General features: G+C 43.9%; 1 long non-coding RNA gene across 1 annotated transcript; it reads right to left on the bottom strand.

Annotated features, from left to right (window-relative positions):
• Positions 1–7,977: 7,977 nt before the first annotated feature.
• Positions 7,978–11,091, bottom strand: LOC123746883 (uncharacterized). The gene is made up of 2 exons (XR_006771576.2): positions 11,023–11,091; positions 7,978–10,756 (listed from the first exon to the last, which is right to left on the bottom strand). It is a non-coding gene; the product is annotated as an uncharacterized lncRNA (long non-coding RNA).
• Between the last annotated feature and the right edge of the window lie 1,635 nt (positions 11,092–12,726).

The following is a 12,726-nucleotide window of genomic DNA, read 5'->3' as shown; positions in this document are numbered from 1 at the left end:
GAGACCAGGATCCTTCACGAAACGGACAGAGAGAAAGATCTAGGAGTTCATATCACAAAAAAACCTGTCTCCTGAATCCCACATCAAAAGAATAACATCTGCGGCGTATGCGAGGCTGGCTAATATCAGAACAGCCTTCAGGAACCTGTGTAAGGAATCATTCAGAAACTTGTTTACCATATATGTAAGACCAATCCTGGAGTATGCGGCCCCAGCATGGAGCCCGTATCTTGTCAAGCACAAGACGAAGCTGGAAAAAGTTCAGAGGCATGCCACTAGGCTAGTCCCAGAACTAAGAGGCATGAGTTACGAGGAAAGGCTGCGTGAAATGCACCTCACGACATTGGAAGACAGAAGAGTAAGTGGAGACATGATCACCACCTACAAAATTCTCAGAGGAATTGACAGGGTAGATAAGGATAAACTGTTTAACGCGGCTGGTACGCAAACAGAGGGACACAGGTGGAAACTGAGTACCCAAATGAGCCACAGGGACGTTAGCAAGAACTTTTTCAGTGTCAGAGTAGTTAACAGATAGAATGCATTAGGCAGTGATGTGGTGGAGGCTGACTCCATACACAGTTTCAAATGTAGATATGATAGAGCCCAGTAGGCTCAGGATTCTGTACACCAGTTGATTGACAGTTGAGAGGCGGGACCAAAGAGCCAGAGCTCAACCTCTGCAAGCACAACTAGGTGAATACATGATACGAAATGCCGGGACACATAAGACGAATATATATATATATATATATATATATATATATATATATATATATATATATATATATATATATATATATATATATATATATATATATATATATATATATATATATATTACATTGTAGCTTCGTCAAGAAGACTCGATTACTTAAGGTTAAACATGGTAAGGATGATTCCGCCGTTTCGAGATGAGGTACAAGGATGTTTGTGTACGAGCGGTCCATGTTGTGACATCCCTGTGTGTCCCTAGTCGTGCTATATCTTGTTGTTCTGATCTCTCTGTCTGGCTTTGATGAAGGGCAGTTTTCTCTTTCGTTTTGTGGCATATCACGAACGACGATTGGGGAGCAGGAGAAGGGAAGGGAAGAAGGAGAAGGGAAGGGGGAAAGGGAATGGTGGAAGGTAAGGGTAGTTAAAGAAGGTTAGGGTAGGGGTGGTTGCGTCTATGATACGAACATGTTTGGTGAGAGAGAGAGAGAGAGAGAGAGAGAGAGAGAGAGAGAGAGAGAGAGAGAGAGAGAGAGAGAGAGAGAGAGAGAGAGAGAGAGAGAGAGAGGGAGAGAGGGAGAGAGGGAGACAGACAGACAGACACATGAGAAACCAAGAAACTTCCATAAATACATAAAATAAAGCTCACACTTCAACAATATACATTATTCAACAGTACGGTCACTTCCCATTACATTTACATCTCTACACAGTGTTTATTTATACAATAATACAGTAAGTGGGAAATATTAGCGTTCTGTAGGATGTTCTGAATAATAAACCTCCCCTCATTAATTAAATAAATCAAAGGCTCTTAGAAGAGATGTAGGAATTTATTCCATAAAATGATGCAACACACGACAAATAGATAAGCTTAGTCTATTATAGGTTAAGAAACATATACACAGCTTCTTTTGGAAGAACTTGCTTAACGACTGAAAAAAGAGAGATAAAGACATACCTGTGCTGCAGAAGGCTTATTCAATATAAACGACTAGTCGTTGTTCAGTATCAATCTCTACCAATCAATCTCTACCAATCAAGTCATCAAACAGTTGGACAGACTCAGCCTAGGGAGACTCAACCAATCATCAGGCTCTGTTGGTCTCAACGACCCATAAGAGCGCATTCATCATTTTAAATCGAATAATATAGGATGGTATTTTCATAACTAAATCTGCACTTGGATACATTTTAATTGTCTATATTTAGGCGTAAGGTAGGATAGATTTAGCATTTGAGTTCAGTTGACATTTATTTGCATTCACCGGAGGATGGGATGGGATGAATTAGACATTAGCTTGTCTGAACTGTGATCGGTCCCAAGGAATCATCCTAAATTTGAAGAGGCTGTGTAACCAAAATCTATCTTCTCTAATATAAATTGATATAAATGTATATCATAATTCCACGTATAGTTATGTCATGGGTATGTTGGGTCAGATTTGTTGGGTCTATTGTCAATAATTTTAAGTTCAAATACGTTTATTGAGAATAAAATACATCTCAAAAGGATAAAGTAGTTTAGGCTACTTTTGCGCTCCTAATTTTTATTTGCGGTATGTGGATGTTGGTCCTTCCTCTGGCTTCCTCGTCCAGGCCCAAAATGGGAACCTGTACTGAAGTACCCAACATAACACATACGCAAACAAACAACACATACAAAAATGTCAACCCATGGTGGACAGGCCACGGAACTTTCAAACCTCCTCTCTCTCTACACCCGCATCCTCTTCCTGAATTTCATCTCCCCATCCCTCTACCTCCCCCATCCTTTCCATTCCCTATGGACATCAATCCGAATGTACTGAAGTGCTGCCGGAGTAGTGGCTCAAAACTAATTTAAAATAGGTATCGACAAAATAATAAAACAAATAATTTGATAAAAATTGATATTTGATATCGGGATAACTACCCGAAACGCTGCGCGGACTAGTGGCTTTACAAGATTATAAATACTGTACTATGCTATGTATTCTCACAAACCCAATGTACCTTCTTGTATATAAATAAATAAATAAATTGTTCCCAACTGACCGCTTTCACAATGTATAACTACAAGGTGCTGTAGTGGGCCAGCCACATGCTTAGGGCCCGCAAAAAAAAAGAACTGCAAGGTATATTAAGATAAAATGTCAGACAAAATAATATAAAATATCAGAAAATCAACTCGAGTTAAACTATTGGTGTTCAGTTTCCAGCGCGGCTCTCCAACACGTCATCTTGAACTAGTCAGGGAGCAGTAAATTTATTTTATTTATTATTTATTTATTTATTTATTTATTTATATATCCTAATAAATATAATATATAATATATAACTTATAAATATTTATAAGTTCTAACCTCATCACTTGTGAGCCGTGTGTAAAGCATTTTTCATTCATAAATAGGGGATGGGGGGGATTAGCGGCTGGATTAACGACCATTTGGCATTTGTTGATGAGATCAGTTACTGATGGTCCAACCTTGAAGCGGCCGGAATAGATATAGATAGGTTACCCCTTACACTAAAGATCAGTAGAGAAAACAGTCAAAGAAAATTTTAAAACCATGGTACACTTAAGAAAACTAGCCAGACGTTGCGGAACTGTGCCTAAATCAACGAGTGCTGGAATACCAGGCCTCGCATGTTAAGTTAAAATACCACCTTCGGCACAGAACCAAAAGAAGAGCATTGAGAACGAGAGGACGTGAAAAAAGTATGAGAATGAAGAAGAGGAACCGATAAACCCAACGAGGAAAATAGAAGACAAAAATTCTGTTCCACCGGAAAGAAATAGTCATAGAAACCGAAGAACAAGGAACCCCCAAGAAAATACTTTAATCTCACAGAGATTATAAACGTACCATCCCTCGCTTCGGGGACTCCTGGTTCAACCTTGACAACGAGCGGACGTCTGGACACCTCTACAAGTTACAGCCTCGCTCCTGTGCCAGGTAAGTCCACTATGGGCTCAGGACGGGCCCGTGCTACTTGGAACTTTTTGTTCACAGTAGCTGAATCTAAAACAACAACAACAACCTCCTCCACCGCCTGGGAGCCGCCGATTCACGTCCCGTTTTCGCGTTTTGGCTTTGCTACTGCCGTTTGGCATCCCTCTTCAACGGTCCGGTTATACGACGCCTGGCGCACATATCGCTTTAGGTCATGGGATTGTTGATAGATTTTTTTCTACGTGTTCTGGCTGGTTCTCCCGGCTGGGTGACGGTGTTCGGGGGGCCGGCTTGGCCGAGAGGTGCCGGGGGTTGGTGGGTCTAGGTGGGGTCCTGGTGTACACTCAGTCATGGTGGGCGGCTGGCTTCTGCTCTGCCAGGGGGCACTGGATGACTTTTGCATTTTAGTTGGGGGCCGAGTTTTGGTTTTACTACCTGGTGTTCTCTGTGTGGGGCGGGGCTGGTGCTTGTCACCCTGGGGAACTCCTGGGGCTCTCCAATCATCTACCCGTTTGTGTTTCTTTGCCGCATGGCATATTAGCTTCAAGTGATTGGCGTCACTCATTTCGCGATTAGGCTTGGCGTTTCACCTTTTCGGGCTTCGCGATGAACCCATCACGGGTACGCCGGGGCGCATCCGATCCCACGATCGTCGTCGCCCCTAAATCAACGACAACAACAACATCCCTCGCTTGCATTAAAATTTGCAGTTCTCTACAACGCCGCACATATCAAACCACTAACATGCGACTGAAATTCAATGGAACCTTAGTATTAAAACCCAAGAAACTAGGCAGTGAGGTGACTCGAAGCCAAACAGTTCCGATTCCACAATATTTGAGTCGGGGCTTGCGTTTCAGCAAGGAATTTTAGCCGTTCCCAAAATTTCCGTTTTTTGTTTTTGTTTTCCCGCCAGCGTCCAGACGAGTCAGGCGCCGTCATCACAACATGGTGGTGTTTGTGGACATTTTGCCCCAACCTCCCTCCCGTCCTGAGCCGGTCGGCCGAGCGGACAGCACGCTGGACTTGTGATCCTGTGGTCCTGGGTTCGATCCCAGGCGCCGGCGAGAAACAATGGGCAGAGTTTCTTTCACCCTATGCCCCTGTTACCTAGCAGTAAAATAGGTACCTGGGTGTTAGTCAGCTGTCACGGGCTGCTTCCTGGGGGGGTGGAGGCCTGGTCGAGGACTTGGCCGCGGGGACACTAAAAAAGCCCCGAAATCATCTTAAGATAACCAAGATAACCACCCTCCTTCGCTAGGCGTTTCCGCACACACACTCGGCCTTACCCCGATATTTCTCGGTGTCCTTGAGGTTCCTGTCTTGTGCTCTAAGACGCCAAATGCAAAAAAACTTCGTGCATACAAGTCCCGTGGCGCAGGGGCAAGTGTAGTCGGGTCATTTAAGGCTCCAGGTTCGATTATAGCAAGGGTTTGAGTAATGTTTTTTCCTTTCACGTGATGTGACTGTTCACCTACCAGTAAATAGGTGCCCTAGAGTTAAACATCTGCTGTGGGTTGCATCCTGGGAAAGGTCATTAGCAGTTTGCCTAGAAGGACGTCGGTAAAGTTAACAGCCTTACATAAGGTGAATTAAATAGTCGCGTGTTTGATCGTCTCGCATCATACAGGCGTTTTCCGTGTCTTATCAGCTAAAATATTGAAGCATTTAATCCCAAAATATTATCGATAATTTGCATACGCTTATCCATTTTTCGTGGTTTTAAAAAATACGCAATAATTCTCACTAGATTATGGTAAATAATAATTATTACTTTTTGTTTAAATTCTGCCAAAAAGGGCGAATCTATAAAGCAACGTCCCTCATCCTACGAGTAAACTTGCCGTTATATTAGCAGAGAACCTCCCAATATGAGGTAAACTCAGTGGGTAGTTCATCCTGTTACTTGTACCCCAAACGCAGCTGGTGTTGACTCAATTGTCTCAGGTGAATAGGTCGTCAAATGAGGTGATTTAACATTTACCAAGTCTCAGAAGTACGCTATCTGGCGGGTGCAATGTTGGGGGAATCTTGTGAAAATAATTTTTGACAAATAGTTTGACTAATTCTAAGTACTAATTCTAAGTACTAATTCTTAATATTGATAGTATTATCGTTAATAGTTGTAACTGGGATAGTAATTAGTTGAAGTGGTACAAGGTGCAATACTCATCATTGGGGTACATCACTAGTGGGGGGAGGGGGAGAACACCACTAGCTAGTGGAGCAGTGGACGTACCGTACACAGGGGACGTACCGTACCGTACTGTACGTAGCTGGGTGCCCACTCTCACTCTCACCCCTCACTCTCATTCTCACTTGTCCTCCGGTCCGTACCCCCCCCCCCCCTCGGCCCTACTCTCCCCGTGAAAAAATATGGTGCAGGATCACCTTGAGGTTGTAAACCTGTCTTCTGGACCACTGACTTGCCCTCCCTCTCCCCCTCCCCCCCCCCTCACCTGCATTCATTCCCCCCCACCCCTCTCCCCCTCTCTCCCCCTCCCTCCACACTTCCCCCCCCCCCTCTCCTAGTTAACCGTTACAAACCGGTCCGTGTGAGATATGTGTGTGGGTATGTTTGTGTATGTGTGTGTGTGTGTGTGTGTGTGTGTGTGTGTGTGTGTGTGTGTGTGTGTGTGTGTGTGTGTGTGTGTGTGTGTGTGTGTGTGTTATTGACTATGATATAAAAGAGAAAAGGGTAAGATTTTAGCACAAATCTTCACTATATTTCTCCTGTTCTTCTTTACATTAGAAGTTGAAACATTAACTCAGCAAAGTTCACTTCGCAGTGTCATACGGCTTGACGTTAATGCTGATGTTTTGCTGATCCTGTCAACATTTTCAAAGGCAACTGGTGGATGCAAAATAAGGTGATGTGAAGAAGTATGACGTATGGGCCAATAGACCTGTAGTTCCTTAAGTCTTATGGTATTATGCAGGCTGGAGCAGTGTGAGATTGGTCTAGTGTGTCTTCGTCTTGAGGATGACAAGTGTGAGATGGCTTTTAACAGTTATTTGACATGGTTTGATATGTAGGGCTTCGTCGATGTCTTAATCTTCAATTAGCGTTGTATTTGTCAGTTATTTCGGCGTTGTTGGTTAAGATACATCGCTAGATGTATCCTAAGTGTGTATAGAAACCATACGTTCTTCAATGGAACCTTGTTGTTTGTGCAATGTCATGCGCCTTGAAAGAATTTCTGTTGTCTTGCCTATAGACTGAAATCGTTATATCATTGTGTAATTAAATGTGAAACAGATACAAAATATAATGAAAATTATATCAATAGTGTTCCAGAAATGGCAGATAAAGTATTTTATCTGGAGTGACATTGCCGCAAATCCTAACCAGGTTTCCCCAAAAACTGCCTATTGTATAGAGGCCTATTGTATTTGCGTGCAGCCTACAAATCTATCGTTTGATCGCACCATCATCAAACGCCTGGTGGACCAAACTCTCACAAGTCAAGCCTGGCCTCGGGCCGGGCTTGGGGAGTAGAAGAACTCCCAGAACCCCATCAACCAGGTATCAACCAACCGTAGCTCCAGCAAGGCCTCTAAATTACAGCCCTTGTAACTGTATCTCAGATGACTTATATACATCTTGATAACTTGTATTCCCAAATACAAAAGGCTCAGCCTACGTAACATTGGGGCTTTGTTTCCTGAGCATTTTATTAGTTAAAATTAACCAAAGTTGTGAACAGTCTCTTGATGTATACGATGAGCACGTTAATAAACTAATTTGCTCATCAATGATGTTGATTCCTTAGGTAAACGAATATTAAGTGTTCAGTTCCCGAGTCGTGAGTCTGTGGCCATTCCGACTACCATTCAGAGGATTGGTATGGGATCCACTATCACTCAGAGGATTGGTATGGGATCCACTACCACTCACAGGATTGGTATGGGATCCACTACCACTCACAGGATTGGTATGGGATCCACTACCACTCAGAGGATTGGTATGGGATCCACTACCACTCACAGGATGGTTATGGGATTTACTACCACTCACAGGATGGTTAAGGGATTCACTACCATTCACAGGATGGGTATAGGATCCACTACCATTCACAGGATGGTTATGGATTCACTACCACTCACAGGATGGGTACAGAATCCCCTACCAATCACAGGATGGGTACAGAATCCCCTACCAATCACAAGATGGGTACAGAATCCCCTACCAATCACAGGATGGGTACAGAATCCCCTACCAATCACAAGATGGGTACAGAATCCCCTACCAATCACAGGATGGGTATGGGGTGCATATTAAATTAAACTAGCAGCAGAACGTAGCGAGGAGTAATCTATTAGAACATTTTGAATGAGCATTTTTATTCACAAGAAATTATGCAAAAAGATCACAGAATTTTCATATTTTAATACATACCATTTCACATATTTATAAAATCAAACTCCTTTTTAGTTTTTGAATGGAACATTACGTTGATTAACAACACTTTGAATCCAAAACAAAACTTTACAGATGTCTGTTTGAATTCTTCAAATCATCCTAAAACAATTTGCTTTATAAGTTGTCTAGGTTCTAAGATAAAAATCGTGGTATTCTGAGTATATAAAAGATTGATTAAAACCTCCCAAAAAAAAAAGGTTTTCAGTTTTAGACACGCGTTCAAACATGGCGTATCAGGACGCTGGCGATTGAATGATTGAAAATAATTGAAACCAAAATACAAGTCGACCACTCGGAATTATAATATAAGATGGACAGCAGGTTACAAGAAATAGAGGTCAATTATACGTCTACGCGCCCTATCTACTCGATCTACTACATCTACGTCAGTAGCACTTATAGTAGATCGAGTGGTAGCAGAGGTTGAAGTAGAGGAGACAGTAGCAGCAGAGATAGCAGTTGTAGAGATAGTGATAATAGAAGTTGCATTGGAGGAAAGTAGTAGTTGTAAAGATGATAGTAGAGGCATAGCAGCAGAGGAGACAGCTGTAGGGGAGGCAGCTGTAGGGAAGGCAGCTGTAGGGTAGGCAGCTGTAGGGAAGGCAGCACTAGGGTAGGCAGCAGTCCTATCAGCCAATGACCCAATTACCTGCATAGCGGCAGTACCCAGGCCGATAATACACAGGAAAATTACAAGCTGCCGATGAAATCTTAAGTCTCAGCGCTGACGACAAGATTCCCTTCTCCAAGACGAGTCGACGAGGAATTCAATGGAGAGGGAGGAGACGAAAGGAAGGAAACAATCAGGAAAGAAAGTGCCAAGCCATTACGACCAAGCAGGAGGAGCAAGGGAAGAAATAGAGTAAATGAGAATAAGGATAAAGAGGAGGAATAGAAAATGGGACAATGAGGAGACGAAGATGTAACGTCGGAGTCCATCATTGTAAACAATGTACAATGTGCTTTGATAAAGAAGTAGAAATTCAGGGATGTAGAAGATAAGGTCGACACTGGGTAAAGTCGACGCAGAGGGTCGACGTTCTGTGATGTAGACGCAAGAGGGTCGACGTTCTGTGATGTTGACGCAAGAGTGTCGACGTTTCGTGATGTAGACGCAAGAGGGTCGACGTTCTGTGATGTAGACGCAAGAAGGTCGACGTTGCGTGTTGTAGACGCAAGAGTGTCGACGTTGCATGACGCAGACGCAAGAGTGTCGACGTTGCATGACGCAGACGCAAGAGTGTCGACGTTGCGTGATAGAACCCCAAAACTCAACATTGTGTTACGAAGAAGCACAGACCAATGAGGGAGCCTCTTACCAGGCTCAAGATAAGCCAAGCAACAAGCCAGTAATACAGCCATACATTTCTGAGACTAGATTTCTTGGGGGAGAAATTCGAGAGGTTTACGCAGCCTCATACAACTGCATTTCCATTGGCTGATGAAGCCCCGCGACCTTATAACTGGATTTCTATTGGTTGACGAAACCAAACACACGCCACTCAACAATTACAAGCCACCAATTGAAGTCCCCGATGCAAATATATATATATATATATATATATATATATATATATATATATATATATATATATATATATATATAGGCCTTCTGCAGTTACCTTCAGTCTTATGTGCCAATATAATAGAACCGTATAGAAGCATGACGTAATCGTGACGTGTGACGTAAACCGTGCCGTATAGAACCATAATTACGTTGTTACACTTTTGCGTCAAAGTGACGAGCAGAAACTAAGTGTTGCGGTTAAGTTGTGTGTTTTCTAGGAAGGTTCTAGGTAGGCTTTGATATCTAAGTTGTGTCTTGTTGAGAGAACATCTTACAGAGGCGCGTGGAGATGACTCTAGCATCCGTGTAGAGATGACTCTAGCAGCCGTAGAACGACGAATCTAGCAGCCGTAGAACGACGAATCTAGCAGCTGTAGAACGACGAATCTAGCAGCCGTAGATGGAAATGAATCTAGCAGCCGTAGAGAGAGAGAGACGAATCTAGCAGCCGTGTAGAGATGAATCTAGCAGCCGTGTAGAGATGAATCTAGCAGCCGTGTAGAGATGAATCTAGGAGCCGTGTAGAGATGAATCTAGCAGCCGTGTAGAGATGAATCTAGCAGCCGTAGAGAGATGAATCTAGTAGCCGTAGAGAGATGACTCTAGCAGCCGTAGAGAGATGAATCTAGCAGCCGTAGAGAGATGAATCTAGCAGCCGTAGAGAGATGAATCTAGCAGCTGTAGAACGACGAATCTAGCAGCTGTAGAACGACGAATCTAGCAGCTGTAGAACGACGAATCTAGCAGCTGTAGAACGACGAATCTAGCAGCTGTAGAACGACGAATCTAGCAGCTGTAGAACGACGAATCTAGCAGCTGTAGAACGACGAATCTAGCAGCTGTAGAACGACGAATCTAGCAGCTGTAGAACGACGAATCTAGCAGCTGTAGAACGACGAATCTAGCAGCTGTAGAACGACGAATCTAGCAGCTGTAGAAGGGGAAGTTGTAGCAGGTGACGCTGGCAGGGTTGGCGGGCTGGGCCGGCTGGACAGGGACACGACAGGGGAAGAAAGGATAGGTGGGACAGTCGGCCGCGGTTACACCTGCAGGCAGTTGGGACGGGTACCCCACCACCACCACCACCATCACTACCACCACTACCAGCACCACCACCTGAGGTACAGGAGAGGGATACTCAAGGTAACCTAAGGTAGAAATGTATACTAAAACTAACCTATGGTAGAGGAATACTCAAGATCCCTTTTTTTAAATATTTTACTAAATATTAAAGTAATCTATTCTGGCAATAATTAACAGTTGAGTTTATTAAAAGAAAATAAAGATACGTCCGCCTGATATATCACATATTTGTTTCAAAATATGATTGAAATGAAAGCTTGAAATAATGATTAAAAACAGCCACAGGAGACAGGACTTACAAGGGATCTCATTGTCACAGCTAAGGGAGCGTTTGTCTAAACCGGGGTGTTGTTGTTGTAAATTCAGCTACATTTAGCGTCTTCCACCGCTTTATATAGCCAGGCTTGGGCGGCCAAGGATGTGAGGGGAGGGGGGGCAGGGCTCTGGGGATGGGGGCAGGGCTCTGGGGTGGGGGGCGGGGCTCTGGGGTGGGGGGGAAGGGCTCTGGGGAGGGGGGGGGGTTCTGGGGAGGGGGGCAGGGCTCTGGGGAAGGGGGGCAGGGTTCTGGGAATGGGGGGCTCGGATCTGGGGAGGGGGGCGGGGCACTGGGGAGGGGGGGCAGGGCTCTGGGGAGGGGGGCGGGGCTCTGGGGAGGGGGGGCTGGGCTCTGGGGAGGGGGGCAGGGTTCTGGGAAGGAGGGGGCAGGGCTTTGGGGGAGGGGGGAGCTGGGCTCTGGGGTGGGGGGGGAGGAGTGGGCCCAGATGGTGCTTATCGAATAATGTGTACCTGAGAGTAACTGAGGTGGACGGGGGGGGGTGTGACAGGAGACAACAGGGTTAGAGAGCTGTAGAGAGGCTCACGGGATCGCCATAGCCCGTGCTACTTGGAAATTTTGCTCCAGCTGAATCAAAAACAATAACTACAACGTATAGAAGAGACACTGAGGTAGATAAGAGAGAATTAAAATAAGATTAGAGTTGATAAAGATGAAGATGAATAGAGAGAGAGAGAGAGAGAGAGAAAGGGGAAAGAATGGAATACAGTTTTCTGATGAATTCAAAGCGAGTTCTCAAGAAGGGATTACTTGTTTCTAAGCTCACACACACACACACACACACACACACACACACACACACACACACACACACACACACACACACACAAAAGGGGGCCTCGTGGCTGAGTGGACAGCACTCTGGCGTCGTAGTCCTAAGGGGCCCGGGTTCGGTCCCCGGCGGAGGCGGAAACAAATAGGCAGAGTTTCTTCACCCCTGGTGCCCCTGTTCACCTAGCAGTAAATATGTCAAGGGATACACATGTGTACCGTCAAAGGATACACATGTGTACCGTCAAAGGATACATGTGTACCGTCAAAGGATACATGTGTACCGTCAAAGGATACATGTGTACCGTCAAAGGATACACATGTGTACCGTCAAAGGATACATGTGTACCGTCAAAGGATACATGTGTACCGTCAAAGGATACATGTGTACCGTCAAAGGATACACATGTGTACCGCGGGAGTGTTGAGAGGAAGTCAATATTAACAGAAACAATAAATTAAAAAAATATATTTTAAAAATCTTTTCAAATCAACGATCAATATTATATAAAATGTATATATATATATATATATATATATATATATATATATATATATATATATATATATATATATATAACATTATGATTAGAATTTTAGCTATTAAATATTTAAACGCAATTTTATTACCTGTTTTATATATTACCTAATTAAGTCTATCCTTAAACATATTATGGAGTTTCTTAACTATTTCAGCACCTTGTTCAGGAGGCCCAGAGCTGAGTAAGGCTGAACATTTGTGCTCTGTGATGTGCACTAAATCTCTCACTATTTTATTCCATGGTGATGGTGGAGATGGTGAGGGTGGGGATGGTGAGGGTGGAGATGGTGAGGGTGGAGATGGTGATGGTGGAGATGGTGAGGGTGGAGATGGTGAGGGTGGAGATGGTGAGGGTGG

This window comes from Procambarus clarkii, chromosome 93 (assembly GCF_040958095.1).
Source record: "Procambarus clarkii isolate CNS0578487 chromosome 93, FALCON_Pclarkii_2.0, whole genome shotgun sequence".
Lineage (NCBI taxonomy): Eukaryota > Metazoa > Arthropoda > Malacostraca > Decapoda > Cambaridae > Procambarus > Procambarus clarkii.
This window is presented reverse-complemented; position numbering and strand designations above follow the sequence as displayed.